The 18,753-nt window shown below is 35.8% G+C and overlaps 1 non-coding gene across 1 annotated transcript; it reads right to left on the minus strand.

Annotated features, from left to right (window-relative positions):
• Nucleotides 1-11,858: 11,858 nt before the first annotated feature.
• Trnas-gga (transfer RNA serine (anticodon GGA)) lies at nucleotides 11,859-11,940 on the minus strand. Its single transcript has one exon. It is a non-coding gene; the product is annotated as a tRNA-Ser (tRNA).
• Nucleotides 11,941-18,753: the final 6,813 nt, after the last annotated feature.

The raw sequence follows: 18,753 nt of genomic DNA on the forward strand, positions 1-18,753 counted from the left end.
CAGTGCGCCTAGGGAAGATTTCATTGTGCAGAAAAAGTCAAACCTGTAACCGGGTAAGGTAATTAAAACAAAAATGTGACGTTTACTGGAATAAGTTTTCGAGAAAAATTCGCACTTATAAAGTATGCTCATGATATAGAAATATACCGTTTTCTTAACATTAAAAAAATGCAACTACATTATTTCCATTTTTAAAACACTTTAAAAGCTGGGCTTAGGATAGACTTAGGGGTCGTCCATAAATGACGTCACACTCGTAGGGGTCGGGGGGGGGGGGGTCGGTAATTTTGTGACCATGTGTGATGAGGGGGAGGGGTCAGATGGTGCGACGTCACACTTTTGCTTTATAGATAAGAAATGTTAGAAAACGAAGTTAAACGTCATTAAGCGTTTTAGAAAACAGTTTTAATAAATTATAATAGGAATCGATCAAAATACTCTATATTTTGACATATTTCAGACAAAATTTTGGAAAAATATCGATGTTTAAAAAAAAAATTCAACTGCCATTTTGAGGGGGATTGTAGGCTGAGGTGTGACGTCATTTTATGGGGGGGGGGGGACTGGCTTTTTGTGACGACGTTTGACTGAGGGGAGGGGGGAGGAGGTAAAAATCGTCAAAAAAAGCGTGAATGACACCTTAGCCTTCTTTGTCCATTTCAGAAAAATTATATCGATCATAAGAACCGTCTTTAAATATGAGATAAAGATTGAAAACGCTGATATTTTTTTGACGAAATTCTGCACTTGTAACGTTTTTTTTTAAATTTTATTTTGTCAAGCAAAAGCTTTTAACCCTGATTCTATAAATGTCCTGGATATTGCTGATAGGGTCAGGACTAGAGAGATCTAGATCTAAATTTAGAAGTGGTCTAGAGTCTAGTGCTTAAAAGAGGATATGTTTTTATCATGATATGTTTTCATATGTTTTCATCAGGATATGTTTTCATCGAGATATTGTTACATCAGGATATGTTTTTATCAGGATATGTTTTCATATGTTTTCATCAGGATATGTTTTCATATGTTTTCATCAGGATATGTTTTTATATGTTTTCATCAGGATATGTTTTCATATGTTTTTATCAGGATATTTTTTCATATGTTTTCATCAGGATATGTTTTCATATGTTTTCATCAGGATATGTTTTCATATGTTTTTATCAGGATATGTTTTCATATGTTTTTATCAGGATATGTTTTCATCGAGATATTGTTACATCAGGATATGTTTTTATCAGGATATGTTTTCGTATGTTTTCATCAGGATATGTTTTCATATGTTTTCATCAGGATATGTTTTCATATGTTTTCATCAGGATATGTTTTCATCGAGATATTGTTACACCAGGATATGTTTTTATCAGGATATGTTTTTATCAGGATATGTTTTCATATGTTTTTATCAGGATGTGTTTTCATATGTTTTCAGCAGGATATGTTTTCATATGTTTTTATCAGGATATGTTTTCATATGTTTTCATCAGGATATGTTTTCATATGTTTTCATCAGGATATGTTTTCATATGTTTTCATCAGGATATGTTTTCATATGTTTTCATCAGGATATGTTTTCATATGTTTTCATCAAGATATGTTTTCATCAGGATATGTTTTCATATGTTTTCATCAGGATATGTTTTCATATGTTTTCATCAGGATATGTTTTCATATGTTTTCATCAAGATATGTTTTCATCGAGATATTGTTACATCAGGATATGTTTTTATCAGGATATGTTTTCGTATGTTTTCAGCAGAATATGTTTTCATATGTTTTTATCAGGATATGTTTTCATATGTTTTCATCAGGATATGTTTTCATCGAGATATTGTTACATCAGGATATGTTTTTATCAGGATATGTTTTTATCATGATATGTTTTCATTTGTTTTTATCAGGATGTGTTTTCATATGTTTTCATCGGGATATGTTTTCATCAGGATATGTTTTCATATGTTTTCATCAGGATATGTTTTAATCGAGATATTGTTACATCAGAATATGTTTTTATCAGGATATGTTTTCGTATGTTTTCATCAGGATATTTTTTCATATGTTTTCATCAGGATATGTTTTTATATGTTTTCATCGGGTAATGTTTTCATATGTTTTTATCAGGATATGTTTTCGTATGTTTTCAGCAGGATATGTTTAAGGTTTATAAAACGTCAAAATTTATACATTTCTCAATGGACACAATAGACAATGTTCTCGATATTAACTAAAGGGCTCGTTAAATATTAAAAAAAAAAAACAATACACGATGTTATTAAAGTGAATACGGTTATAAAAACCCTACTGTTTTTTTTTGTCGGACTTTTCTAAAGATCGGATGTAGGTAAGTTGATGTTTTTAGTATTTTCGGTTACTACCAGATTTTAATCTATTGTCACAGAAAATGTAAATAAAAGAGTAAAAATTTATCGGTGTAGTTTAGAGAACAAATCACTAAAAAATGGGGTTTACAGAAGATCGACCACGGTGTTTCAGTATAGCCAATCTATACGAATAACTTAATTTTTTTTCCATCAAGCCTACATTATAACCAACAGTTTCACCTTCGTATAAAAATGTCGAAGTTCTCTGCATTAGCAACTTTTATACTATTGAATGATTGATTCTTAAAATACAAAAACTTTTATCTCAAGCTTCATTTTTTTACATCATCTAAATAGGCAAAATTAACAAAAACACAATTCGTATCCTTGTTAACGTACTGATGAAAGGATTTTTGTCAACTCTTTGATGTCCATTTAGATTTTTCGCACGATTATAATAAATCATTTATATTCCATTGAAAACTGTCAAAATATCTGTTAATTATTCATCCCGATTACAATTCTTCCTCTGTACGCTGCATACGAGAAAGTAAAAATAAAGTAAAATTAAAGTAAAAATAAAGTAAAAGTAAAGTAAAATTAAAGTAAAATTAAAATGGATCGCCGTTAGTAAAGAGTTGTGATGAAAATCGAAGCATTTAAATAAAGATTTGTATAATTTCTTCCCCCCAGGAACACCTATTAAGATATAGGTTTTCAACGGTACAATTGTATCAAGGGTGCTCCTGTCGGTGGAGGGGGGTAGAGAACATGACTAGCCTTCCATTTAAGGAACAAAAACGTATGTGAATCATGTTTTTGTATGCGCTGGCTACTTGTAAATTATAACATGATTGCGCGGGAAGTTTACAACTGCTGCGCGGTAGCGCAACCGCACAGCTTAGAGAGAAAGTGCGTAGGATTGCTAACCCTTACGTCCAGATTCCTGATGTCATACGATGTCTTTTACGTAAGGACACATGTAGCAAACTGCTGACGCTATTTATTTAGACACAGAAATAAATGTTCAAACCATTAGCTGGTCGTAAAGGGGTTGTCTATAAATGAGGACACACACATGGAAAGAGGGGGGGGGGGGGGAGCGGAGGAGCAGACTTTGGCATGCCAAGTGATAAGGAGGTGGGGGGGGGGGGGAGAGGTTAGAAAGTGTAACATCAACATTTTGATTTTTTAAATGTTGATTTTTAAAACGAAATTCAGCGCTTATTTATCATGTTTTAAAAATATGTATTTTATAAATGGAAATAAAATTGATCAATGCGCCTAATGTTAATAGCTAACATTTTTAGAAAGATATTGAAAATTTGTGAAGGTAAGTCGATTGGCAACATGTGTATCACACATTTGTTTTAAACGTTGTTTGTTGCTATGTCTATATTTTAACTTTGATGTCCTTCCATAATGCTAATTTAATAAAACAAATCGATGTTCAGAAAAAAAAAATCAATTAAGACTTGATATGTTTAAATTAAAATAAAGCTGTAAGAACAAAAGGGCGACGATTTATTTTTAAAAAAATTACAATTAAAAAAAAAAACTATAATATTTAAAAAATGTTTAATGAAAGAAAGTCTTTGTATTGGACAAACACACAAAATAAGGAAAGTTGGTCTGTCTGTAACGCTCCATTTTACGAGATAACATATAAAATACAGGGGTGTGATAAGCATAATTGCTTGTTCTGATCCAGGGGCGTAGCGAGGGGGGGGGGGCGGGGGGTGCGGACCGCACCGGGTGACACCATTTAAGGGGGTGACACCAAGGCAAAAAATAGCAAAATATATAGAGAAAAACTTGAGGGGGTTGCAAATCGAAAGTTTGAGTGGGGGGGGGGGTGTGCAAATCGAAAACTTGAGGGGGGGGGTGCAAATCGAAAGTTTGAGGGGGGGTGTGCAAATCGAAAACTTGAAAGTTTGTCCCCGGGAAGGGTCGCTAAGCCTCTAGGGGGTGACACCATTAAGTGCCGCACCGGGTGACACCCGACCTCGCTACGCCACTGTTCTGATCTACGTATGGCTAACATCAAAACAACTAATTTACGATATCCCAACTTGCCATACATTAGTTATTAAAAAACCTCCTGTCAGAACACCCTGAATCACCGAATAGTCAGATTGTATTTCTTACAGATGCCAAATCAGTCCTGCAGTCCCTACAAAATCTGGAGGCCTATATTCAAACACTCATGACAGCACTAGAGAGGCTAAAAAATACCTGCAGCAGAATTGTGCTGCAGTGGATCCCGGGCCACTGCCAGATCCAGGGTAACGAGATCGCAGACCAGCTGGCAAAAATTGGGGGAAAGAAACCACAACCGGAAATTTCGCTACACCCAAAAGAAATAAAAAAGAATAATTAAACACAAACAAACGCAAATGTGGTCTGTCACACACCCTCACTACATTAAAGACGACGGCTATTACAATTTAACACGAAAACAACAATACACAATCTTTCGACTCAGAACAGGCCACAACAGACTAAATCAACACATGCACAAAAAACTGAAGGTTGGGTGTAGCGAAATGTGCCCTTGTGGCAAGGCCCCGGAAAACACGGAGCACGTACTCCAGGATTGTACTCTGTATAGCCAGGCAAGAGGCAGACACTGGCCCCAGCCCACCCCACTCAGGGAAAAATTATATGGGACACCTGACAAACTGGAAACCACAGTCCGGTTTGTCCATGAAGTTGGACTTGTTGTCTAATTCTTCCACCATAATCAAAAATTAAGAACGAAGAAGAAGAAGAAGAAGTTATTAAAAAAACCGAAGCAATAAATAAACCGGGAGTGATCTCCCCTAAACTTTCTCGAATATTTTTATATAAAATAACAGGGGATGGGAACTCGGGCTATAGACATGATTTTTAATCCATTTTAAATACTTAAAGTTTTAAAAATAGAATAAAATCTCGTAGACAAATTAATTGCACACCAAGTGAACGCGAAATAAAAAAGCGCATAATAGTGCGCAATATTATTAGTACTTTTAAAATTTACATTAGTTTTTTGAGAAATCGGAAGTAGCGTAAATTACTACTTCCGGTCAACGGAAATTACTCAAAATTTAACAGAAGGTAGAGAATTAGATCTTTTACTTACATGTGAAATTTCATTTATCTATCTGAAATAGTACTCAAGTTATAGGCTTTTGAAAAATTCAAAGTAGAAAAAGTACCACTTCCGGTTATCGGAAATCGCTCAAAAGTTGATACGGATCTACGATTTTGATAAAATACTTATATATGAAATTTCATCAACCTAGCAGTAACGGTACTCAAGTTATCGTGTTTACACACGGACACACAGACAGACACACACACACACACACACACACACAGACATACGGACAAGATTGCAAAATTATGTTTTTCCGTATCAGTGAGGTGTAAAACGTCGAGATTTGTAAAAATCTCGATTTTTTTTTTTTTTGCACGATTACAATACTTTCTCTATACTACGTATATACGAGAAAGTAAAAAAAATGCATGACAAATTTGGGCGGAGGCAGTCTTCCTTGCTCGTTTCTTGGAAACAATTTCCAGTGGTACTTACTTTGTTTTACGATAGCCTTAATTATTAGATATACATCGATTGAATACTATGGGGTTAATTACAGCTGGAAATTGATAGTGCTAGTTAGAGATTTAAAAAACCCATCACTTTTTCTTCTATATTTTTGCTTGTAATTTTATTTGGTGTAGTATTTAAATCTTGAAAAAAAAACCGGAAATAACAATAAGCGCCATGATAAATAGATCACCACCCCTGCCTGATAGTCTAGAACGTTCCACGACCCAGACAATAAAACACTGATAACTAGAACAAAGTGAACGAGTCAGCCATGGGCAGTGTTCAAAGGTGGAAGAGATTCTTTCTTCTTTGTATGTGTGTTGTATCAGACTCGCCTAAACCAGGTACTTAAGTAATTTATCTGACTAGGTAGGCCCTACTTATGTTATTTATCTTACGTAGCAATGGATCAGCCGTTAGGTAGAAAATATTTTTTTTAAAATAAATACATTTAAATTTGTGAGATTTTAGTTTGAATTCATTAGTTGTCTCTATTAAAATAAAATAGGTAATTAAATAATAATAATATAGAATTTTTAAAAAATGTAATATATATATATATATATATATATATATATATATATATATATATATATATATATATATATATATATATATATATATATATATATATATATATATATAGCCTACGCATTGAAAATTAATTAAAGCGAAAAGTTGGCACACAAATAAGTGTGAAGTGGAGAAATGTATTCGTCATCTTGTTTAACTTAGTGCAACCATAAATCATTTGAACACAAGCAACCGATATGCACACACACACACATGTAATTACACACACACAAACACACAGTGACAAATACATACACACATAAATATATGCATGTGTGTTTGTGTGTGTTTTACATTTGTGTGCATGGGTGTAAATGGGTGTAGATATATAGGCCATATGTGTGCTCATATCACTATTACAATACTTTCCTACGCTGCGTATACGATAGAGTAAAAAAAACAACCAATCAAATTTCACTTATTTTCAGCTTTTGGAGAACCAATTGCTGATCGATCTTACTGGCAAAATAATTATAATCGACAGGACGCTGATCGAGAATGTGATGAAAGGTAAGTAGGGGGCCTATTTGTATTTAAATAAAACCAACGATTAGATTTATATGTAGTTCATAGCGCCTAATTATAAGCACAACATAGATATAGTATAAAAATTAATTTTACATTATGTACGCCCTATACTATAGTAAAGACTGAAACTTAATATAATTCAAGTCGATGCATAATATCTTAATAAATATTTACATCTAAAGAAAATATGAATTTAACTCTAATTCGAAACCTACGTCTAAAAATAATTTTAAAAATTAAGATTTCAATAAGAATACAACCCAGTGGCGTCACTAGGTTGAGTAACACCCGGTCCGGTGGCCCAGAAAGTCACTCTTCCGCCCATGACTATATGTGCCTATAAGATATATATCTACTTTAGAGGCGTAGCGAGGGTGACAACATTTAGGGGGTGACACCAAAGCATAAAATAGCAAAATATATAGAGAAAAATTTGAGGGGGGGGGGTGCAAATCGAAAACTAGAGAGGGGGGGTGCAAATCGAAAATTTGAAAGTTTGTCTCTGGGGAGGGTCGCTACGCCTCTGGGGGGTGACACCATTAAGTGCCGCACCGGGTGACACCCGACCTCGCTACGCCACTGACTTTAGGTAATGTGATGTCACCCAGAGGCGTCGCGAGGCGGGGGCGGGGGGGGATGCGGACGCACTGGGTGACACGAGGACCAAAAAAGTAGCAAGATTTATCGAATACACGTGTTTTTAACCAGTTCAATGAATGGTTATTTAGAGTAAAAAAGTATTTTAAGTACATAATGACGATCCCGACAAGGGGTGTGTGTGATGGGAGAGGGGGGGGGGGGTGTTGGTTTTACCAGGAAGTGAACGCGCAATTTATAGAGAAAACTATGCTACATCCAGCTGTAATAACATAACAACCGACTATAAGTAAACATCATAGTATTAAATATGAATATTTTAAAGCCTTTACTGACACCAACTGCAAAATTTCCAGAGAAAAAATGGGAGGGGTGACACCATGAGGTGTCGCGCCGAGTGATACCCGACCAAGTGACGCCACTGATGTCACCCCATCCTGATGATGTTTCCCCGCGCCTAATGATGTAGACCTATTAAACTTACTGGAAAAGACAGACTTTCTCATTTAAAAAAGCTAGAGCTACATCCTGTTTTAGTGTCAACACTTTGAATGGCGTCACCTGGGGCGGTCAGCACCCCTTCCCCCCGGTCTCCGCCGTGTGACGCTACTGATGTGATAGATTCCGACTTGACTTTTTAGAAATAAAAAAAAAACAGTAACGTAATAACACGAATGATATATCGCCAAGTTGAAAGTTTTCGAACTATATCTAGATGTCTCCGTAAGCACTGGGATATATAAAATAGATTAAAAGATTTCACGATAGTTTTTAAAACTTGAAAGTATTCATTTAAAATTTGTAACAATTTTAAAATGTATTGCATACCTCCAACATAAATGTGTTTTTTTTTTGTTTTTTTTTAATTTTTAAAATGCATATAAGGGACTAAAATAATAATTTTATTTTCATTACGCCTTTGTACACTACCATAACAATAAAAATACACAAGGCGATTACACGATACGATTAAAAGATTATTTTCTTTTATTAAGGCAAGAAATGTGATGGTTTTCAAATGTTAGACGATTTTCATCATAAATGAGAAGGTTCGCCATTTCAATCTTTTTGTAAACATATATAAGCTGTACCTAATTAACATTATGAAATAACTCAATGTCTTTACAAATATTTTAGGATTTTTGGATACAAACTTGCCATTAGTATTGTTTTAGGTGCGTACATCTTTACACTTGTGATTGTCTGTTCTATCTGCCCTCCTCGGTGTGGTAGAAAAGCCACAAATGGAAACACACGAACTAATGGCACTGGGCAGACTGGGCAGACAGGGCAGAATAACCAAGGAACTAATGGCACTGGGCAGAGAAACCAACGAACTAATGGCACTGGGCAGACTGGGCAGACCGAGCAGAATAACCAAGGAACTAATGGCACTGGGCAGAGAAACCAAGGAACTAATGGCACTAGGCAGACTGGGCAGAGAAACCAACGAACTAATGGCACTGGGCAGAGAAACCAACGAACTAATGGCACTGGGCAGACTGGGCAGACTGGGCAGACTGGGCAGACAGAGCAGAATAACCAAGGAACTAATGGCACTGGGCAGAGAAACCAACGAACTAATGGCACTGGGCAGACTGGGCAGACTGGGCAGACTGGGCAGACAGAGCAGAATAACCAAGGAACTAATGGCACTGGGCAGAGAAACCAACGAACTAATGGCACTGGGCAGACTGGGCAGACTCATGTCATAGTGTTGAATAATCAAAGTACCGCGGTAACAGGGCAGATTACTCCAAGTACATGGCACACGGAACTGACCAGCCAAAGTAACCATGTCACAGGGCAGAGTAACCAAGTTGAACATGACAAAGTAAACAGCTCACAAGCAATGGGCACGGTGAACAGCATCCCGTGTACACATGATAATGTACAGAGTACACAGCTGATAGATGGCATTGTAAACAGGACACTACCTGTAGATGACACTTTAAACAGGATACAGCCTATAGATGACACTGTAAACAGGATACAGCCGATAGATGACACTGTAAACAGGACACTGCCTATAGATGACACGTCTTGTACTGTTTATCATACAGTCGCCGCTTCTAGCAGTAAGTATTTATTTATTTCGGTATTAATTTGAATTTCTACTTTTTAAAATAAATTTTTAAATAAATTTGTATGCCCATTATTATCGCTTTTTATGTTTATTTATAAACAAAGTTTCCTATCACTATTGAGGTCCTTTCCAAATGATGTAATTTTAGGAATGCGTAGCTCCAAGTCAAATTAATTTTTTTTCCCACAAAGTTAGTCTCCAACTTACTCGTTTCAGGTGATAAATCCAGACTTGATGCAACATGTGTTGCTGTCGTCAGTGAAGGTGGTGCTGGCGTATTTTTTACTCACACCAGTAAACTGTATCCCACACTTGATACAACCCAAAGAGAAACCCCACCCACTCCAAGCCAACCCGACCCCACGTTCGCTTCAACCCAAATAGAAACCCCACCCACTCCAAGCCAACCCAACCCCATGTTCGCTACAATCCAAAAAGCAATCCCACCCACTCCAAGCCAACCCGACCCCATGTTCGCTACAACCCAAACAGTAACCCCACCCACTCCAAGCCAACCCGACCCCATGTTCGCTACAACCCAAAAAGCAAACCCACCCACCCCAAGCCAACCCGACCCCATGTTCGCTACAACCCAAACAGTAACCCCACCCACTCCAAGCCAACCCGACCCCATGTTCGCTACAACCCAAAAAGCAAACCCACCCACCCCAAGCCAACCCGACCCCACGTTCGCTACAACCCAAACAGTAACCCCACCCACTCCAAGCCAACCCGACCCCATGTTCGCTACAACCCAAAAAGCAACCCCACCCACTCCAAGCCAACCCGACCCCATGTTCGCTACAACCCAAACAGTAACCTCACCCACTCCTAGCCAACCCAACCCCATGTTCGCTACAACCCAAAAAGCAAACCCACCCACCCCAAGCCAACCCGACCCCAAGTTCGCTACCCCACATGCACCAACAGCCACTAATAGCCCATTTAAGTACTCGCCAGAATGTACCGCACATCCCACCTATAACATCCCCCACCTCAAGACCTACCCCACAATGCAGGAAGCTCCCCCTGAAGGACTCGCACACCTTGAGACCGACCCCACAAGACCACAACCCACCCACGGGTACCTCACCCCACAACCCACCCACGGGTACCTCACCCCAACATACACGCTTCACATCGACCATCACGAGATGACCTCTGAATGCTAGAAAAAGATGAAGTCTGACCACAGATAGAGCGATACCATAGGGCTGTCTACATCTAGCCATGCTCCACTGAATCACTACTAGTGAAACCACGATATGTACGATTTCATGTTAGATTGTCACAAGTCAGCTTATAAAATGTACTAGTGGGTCAAATACTGAAAAGCCAATTATAATGACTAAACTATGTAAACCAACAAATGTACTTTTTCCCCCAACTGTGTATACTTTAAACTACGTTCTTAAATAATTTCATTACATATACTAAGAATTGTATTTAATTATTCATTACTAATAATGATTATTTTCATGAAAAATTAATCTAAATTATAGAAATATAAGTATATGAGCAACGACGAAAGTGTGTTGACGCTTGTTAAAAGTTAATTACGAAGTGTCAAATGTAGGGTATGAGTGGATATAATAAATTATATTAGAGAAGGCGGGGTCGGGTGGTAGAGATCACGATCCCAAACCCGAGAATCTCGAGTTCCTTAACTCAAGTCTGTAGAAACTCGCTGAGTCCACTCAGCTCTGATGGGTACCTGACTCATGTTAAGTAAACAAAGGCGGCTGGACATAGTGCTGACCACGCTATCCCCCTGTATGCCGAAGTCATCGAAACTGATGAACTCTACTTTACATGCCCCATGTGTCTTGGGCACGAACGGGAAAAGAAGGATGATGAATACGTTATTTTTTAAAGCGAGTCCTACGTACTTCAGCAGTCAGTTTACATTAGTACAGCAAGATGAGTGAAACACAGCATAAAAACTTTGGTCAATGTAGAGGATCATTTTTAGAACTTGTAGATTGTGGTAGAATTGGCTGGCGTGTGTGTGTGTGCACGTGTGTGTGTGCATGTGTATGTGTGAGTATGTGCGCATGCGTGCTCCATGTATAAACTACATACATGTGATGTAGTTCAAACAACATATATGTTGTCAAAAAGTAATTCTGTACTATTTCAAATGTATTTTTTTAAACATCGTCGCGAGCAGGATTCGAACCTGCGCAGGAATGTCCCATTGGAATTCCGTTCCAACGCCTTAACCACTCGGCCATCGCGACTTGTATGTAAATAAAAAAGGGAGTTTAAAAATCTAACGTATAAAAAAAGAGTTTCGTTTCCGTTTTTTTTTTATTTACAAAATAATGTTCTTGAAAAATAGTATTAAATGAGTTCATAAAATTACTTTTAAAAACTAAGTGTGGGTTCACATTTTTGAACACCCTTCTCTTGTCACAACTGTCCTATCACCCAATGGCCAACCCCCTATCTTCTTGAATTTTTATGTGTTTTATGTCAGACCCCAGAATAACAGCAGACGATTCTATTTTTGCAATTTTTTATTTGTCCTACCTTGACCTACCTGCTGGAATGGTACCTTGTAACCAGCTGTTCATCAGCCTAGCTGTAACGGTACTCAAGTTATCGTGTTTAAAGACACAGACACACACACACACATACACACACAGACATACGGACAAGATTGCAAAACTATGTTTTTCCGACTCAGTGAGATCTAAAACGTCGAGATTTCATTTATAGGAATTATATCAAAATCGTAGATCCGTATCAACTTTTGAGTGATTTCCAATAACCGGAAGTGGCAATTTTTCTACTTTGAATTTTTCAAAAGCCTGTAATTTGGGTACAATTTCAGATAGATAGATGAAATTTCACAAGTAAGTAAAATATCTAATTCTCTGCTTTCTGTCAAATTTTGAGTAATTTATTAATCGGAAGTAGTAATTTACGCTATTTCCGATTTCTCAAAAAACGCATGTGCATTTATAGAGTACTAATAATATTCCGCACTATTATGCACATTTTGTTTGGCGTTCACTTGGTATGCAATTCTTTTTTCTACGAGATTTTATTTTATTTTAAACAGTTTAAGTATTTAAAATGGATAAAAAAAACCATGTCTATATCAAGAGTTGCCATCCCATGTTGTTTTAAATAAGAATATTCGATAAAGTTTAGGGGAGATCACTCCCGTTGTTTTTTTTTTTTTTAAATTGTTGTCTAGGTAGAAGTGTTTTTTTTAATCTTGAAGATAGGGCTAGAAACAAATAGTTGCCATGGTATTTAATTATCAATTAGAATCGTGTTCAAACAATTAATTTAGTTTGAAACTTTATAGATCACACTGGCAAACGAGATTTGAATTTTAAGCGAGAGAGACGGTAACTTACAAGCCCTATTAGCAGACATTAAATTGATTATATTTTTTAAATATTTTTTTTATATAAAAAGACTAATTTGTACAGTGCTATGGGTAAAATTTTTATTTTTATAAAATGTACACTTTCAAATTCTAAGGAACTTACAAATTAAAACTCAAACATCAGACCCTTTTAAATCAATTCAGTTATTAAACTAGCTAGAGTAAATAACTACTCTAGAATAACAATACAAGAATCCAACTGTAACATATCGTAACACTAACCTAACGTAATTTTAATTATGAAAATTTTCTGAATTTAACGATGAAATAAATACAAATTAGTAAACAATGCAGCTTTGTTGGGCGTTTAAATAAAAAGTTTTTTTTTTTCATAAAAAACGTTTTAGTAACAAGCTTTTATGTACTAATGCACTAAAAAGTAGAAAATAAATTATAAACTACTATTTAAATAACTATAAAGAAAAGCGTGGTTCACTTTAGTGTCTATTGGATACCTTTACTAATGTTTAGGAAGAGACCCACGCTTTTCTTTATAGTTATTTAAATAGTAGTCTATAATTTATTTTCTACTTTTTAGTGCATTAGTACATAAAAGCTTGTTATTAAAACGTTTTTTATGAATTTTTTTTAGTACTTTACATGTTTTTATTTACAATAGAGTTTCATGACTAAAAACCATTGCGCGCCTATTGAAACGTGATGACGCGCTATTGAACGTTATGACGCGTGTGGTGTGGTTGGATAGAAATGCCTACTAAATTGGTCAAAATTTTAATTAATTCATAAAATATTAATTAGGCATCCAATTAAGTCAAATTTAGTTTCAGATTGCATTGTTTTCATGTCTTGATCGACGTACCAACTGTGAACCGTATCTTTCAAGTAGAAGTGTCCGAATTTTCGCTCCGGCGTTTCGATCTAGAATGATGACTGACGACAGAGGAAGTGAGTGAGTTAAATAAAAGCTTGTAAAAAATAGAACCCGATTTATAAAGGCTTAAAAAACTGGTTCCAAATGGTTCCAGAATGGTTGTAGCCAGAAAGCATATTTGTCAACCAAAGTTGATTATTTTATAACATTTGTGAAATAAGTACAAAATGACTTGCGTTCTATCAAGCTTAAATATATTCAAAAATATTTAAAATATTCCGTACTTTAAATTATTAATTACAATCGAGATGCGTGACTAATAACCATTGCGCACCTAATGAACGTGATAATGCGTGTATAATAGAGAGGAATAGTTGGATGAGACTGCCTAATTTTAATTTTAATTAATTCATACAAAATTAATTAGGCATGCAATTAAGTCAAATTTAATGTCAGATTGCATTGTCTTCATGTTTTGACCCGCGTGCCAACTTTGAACCGAATCTCTCAGTTAAAAGTGCTGTTAAAACCCCGGCTATTCAATGGTCATCATGTTGTTTTTTAAAGTAATTTGACCGAGAAAATTGTATATATTTCATAGCGTAGGTCTTGATGCGTAGATTTATAAAAACTAGATCTAAATCAAATTTGAATGAAATAACCTGCTCCATTTCTTTATATTCTAAAATCGGAAGATGACGCCATTAGTGTTGTGTTCTTTCCATAGTGTAAACATGTGGTATGTGACGTCATTGTTTAATGCGTACTTGTCACAACTATAAACACTTTTCCGACTGCATAATTAAAACTTTGTTTCTACATTCGAATATGCCTTTATTTTTTATTTTTTATTCTTTAAATAAAATTTAGGTTATACATTTAAAACATCTAACATATTATTTTCAACAAAAGTCAGTATCAAGTTCTCATTATATCGCTGAAGATTCTGATTTGCTGTGAAATATGTTGCGGACAGACAGAGAGAAGTTCGGACATGGTGTTTTATATATTAAGATTTACAGCTAATTACTATTAACAATGATGAAACAAAAATATGATCACGTGACCGTCCGCTTGTGAACTTAAATATCTTTGGAGACTTCCGGTCGACACCCAAGTTATCCTGAGACGAAAGTGGAATTGGGCCTCGTGAGTTCTCAACATGGACGAGCTCAACACTTTGGTGGGTTCATTTCCTTGTTGAGGATTCATTTGTGGCACTAAAATCTCGATACCTGTCTCATGTTTGCTTTGGAGCTTGCCTTCTAGGAGTTTCTCTCAGGATCTTTAACGGCTAAATCTTCTTAGCTATTTAAAGTTTGCCCCGTGGTCTAGAATCCCCAAGCTCTGGCCAAGTTTGAGATCGGTAGATAGAAATTAGTGACTACCGTGCTCTTTCGGGTATGTCAAGGGATAACTGAAATTTTTTAAAAAACTATAAAACAATATAACCTTCGATTAGTTTGGTACATTGTCTTTTCCTAATAGATTAATCTTATAGAATAGATGAGAAGGGAATACCAATGGCGTTAAGCTGATGATTGTGTTTCTTTGTTGTCAGAAAACATATGTGTCAGCCAAAGTTGATTATTTTATAACATTAGTGAAATAAGTACAAAATGAATTGCGCTTTATTAAGCTTAGAAATATTCAAAAATATTCAAAATATTCCGTAGTTTAATTTTTTTTTTTACAATAGAGTTGCGCACCCAATAAACGTGATAATGCGTGTATAATAGAGTGGAATAGTTGGATGAGAATGCCTACGAATTAAGACACAATTTTAATTAATTCATACAAAATTAATTAGGCATACAATTAAGTCAAATTTAATGTCAGATTGCATTGTCTTCATGTCTTGACCCACGTGCCAACTTTGAACCGAATCTATTAAATAAAAGCTTGTAAAAATTGAAACCAATTTAAATAATCCCAGCATTTAACCAGAAAGTGTGCGATAACCTTGTCTGTGTTATAATGAACCAGTACTGCCATAAATAATGTTATCTGACAGGCGTTAAAGTATATTTAACCACTCTATTGCAATTAACAGCAAACATTACTAATAGTAGTGCAGGTTATTATAATTATCAGATATAGTTTCAAATTAGCATCGAGGAAGTAAAGTAAAATATTTACAGTTAATTACTATTGACAGTGAGTAAACAAAAACACGATGATCACGTGACCGTCCGCTTGTGAACTTAAATATCTTTGGAGACTTCCGGTCGACACCCAAGTTATCCTGCGACGAAAGTGGAATTGGGCCTCGTGAGTTCTCAACATGGATGAGCTCAACAGTTTGGTGGGTTCATTTCCTTGTTGAGGATTCATTTGTGGCACTAAAATCTCGATACCTGTCTCATGTTTGCTTTGGAGCTTGCCTTCTAGGAGTTTCTCTCAGGATCTTTAACGGCTAAATCTTCTTAGCTATTTAAAGTTTGCCCCGTGGTCTAGAATCCCCATGCTCTGGCCAAGTTTGAGATCGGTAGAGAGAAATTAGTGACTACCGTGCTCTTTCTGGTATGTCAAGGGATAACTGAAATTTTTTAAAAACTATAAAACAATACAACCTTCGATTAGTTTGGTACATTGTCTTTTCCTAATAGATTAATCTTATAGAATAGATGAGAAGGGAATAGAACTGGCGTTAGGCTGCTGATTGTGTTTCTTTACAATATATAGGGCCTACAATATTTAGCTTTATATAAACTTTTGTAAGCTTTCTGTTAACCGGAAATGGTTCTTACTCAGCTTTCAGAATCTGAAAACCAATAAACTATGAACGGATTATGTTTGTTGAAAGAAGTTGCACTTATTGTATGCGCATGCTTCCGTCAAATTTTAACTATTTCTGATAACCGGAAGTCGTTCTTTATTCTATTTATGTTCGAAGAATATAAATTAAACACTATTCCAGGTAATTAGACAAAATTTCGTATATAAATACACGATCTTAAAATTAAATTATTTTCAATTATTTTTCTGTCCTCCGATAACTGGAATTGGTATTTTACTCTATTCCTGGATTCTAATAATAATGATTTGTATAATACTAATTGAAACGTAGGTATAAGTTCTTATTCCCTTAATTTGATCAAATTTGAGTTATTTCCGGTGAACTTAAGTATTACTTTACCCTATTTATTTTTTATTTCTGACATTTCTTTAAAACAAGTTAATTAAAAAGTCTAGTGACAATTTTAGCGCAATTTCCTTATGTTATCTAAAAATAGCTCTGTCGTAGCGTAAATCAAGAGCAGGGTTAGTAAAACCATTGGTTAGTTATTAAAACGTTTTTTATTAAATAAACCTAACTACTAACTAAACTAAGCACCTTGAAATCAAGAGCAGGGTTATTAAAACCATTGGTTAGTTGAACTTGATTATCAACATGATAATCATTAAGATGATAGATCTCTACTTCCGGCATGTATATACAACCACACCACACGCGTCATCACGTTCAATAGATGCGTCATCGCGTTCCATGGCTGCGCCATCACGTTCAGTAGGCGCGCAAGTTAATTAAAAAAGTCTAGTGACATTTATGCGCAATTTTCTTATGTTATCTAAAAATAGCTCTGACGTATAATGATGGGGTGCGTTCAAGCTAGAAGAGCGATCGGTTTGTAGGTGTTTATGTAATTTTAAAATTTGTGACCGAACGAGAGGATATTTTTGAAAACTTTCTTCGGCAATATTGTTCTAAATTATGGCAGGAATCGATTGGTACATGTTTCAAGTCGCTAAGTGGTCTGGTTGCCGAGATATGGGCCAAAAACTGCATTTTTTCGAGGTTTTTTGGCTTTTACGGGAAATACATGAAAGAAACCCGGAATTTTTATGGCCTATGCTCATTCTCGTAACTGGCTTAACATAATTGCTTTTGGAACTAGTCATCGATATTGCTTCGTTGAGGAGGAGATACGACTTAAAGCCCGGACACACATTCATCCATTCATTCATCCATCCATCCATTCCCAGAAATGACGAGTTAATAAACGCAATTCTCCAGAATGGAAATTGCGCTAAAAAAGATCACTTCTACTAGGCCGATCACTTCAAAACTTTTCGCCTATTTCTAGATTCGATGACAATGTAATGTGACACAAAATTTAAACTTTTTAAAAATAAATTAATATTTTTTAAAAATAAAGCACTAGTTTTCCGCTTTATCGTACACACATTGCATATGTTCATTTGGAGCGAAATTCTTTTTTCATGCGCCCTCTGCATTTTTCTTTTCAGGCTTTTCATTGAAAGTGCTCTATTATAGATAGGCAAATGTGTATTGAACGTACCAAGCTAGCAGGCTTAGGCTCAAGGTGTGACTTAAATGGCTGCTATAGGGCAATGTCTAATTGTACATTTTCAGTATTCATCTACTCAGCCTTGATATCATTATTATCAGAAATTATTAACGGGTTTAAAACTTTAAAAAAAAACATTAAAAAAAAAGTAATGTTTGACTTTCATTAGACGCCTAAACGTATCACGTACCAAGAGGCGTAGCGACCCTTCCCTGCGCCTGGGGACAAACTTTCAATTTAGCGCCCCCCCCCCCTCGCCCTGAGACAAACTTTTAATTTAGCCTCCACCCCCTCCATATATTTTTTATATTTATAATGCAAAACTGCAGCTAAAATGAGCTTTTAATTATTTTTTTCAACTCATTTTGGCGCCCCTAGGGTCGGCGCCCGGGGACATATATACCCGCCCCCGTCGCTACGCCTCTGCACTTACCCCCATCTCAAACGCAATTTTTAACTCCACAAAGATGTTTTGGAATTTAACAAAACGATCAAAGACAATTGC

The sequence above is a fragment of the Physella acuta genome, unplaced genomic scaffold (genome assembly GCF_028476545.2).
Source record: "Physella acuta isolate Inbredline_101_S28 unplaced genomic scaffold, ASM2847654v3 ptg001383l, whole genome shotgun sequence".
Taxonomy (NCBI): Eukaryota; Metazoa; Mollusca; class Gastropoda; family Physidae; genus Physella; species Physella acuta.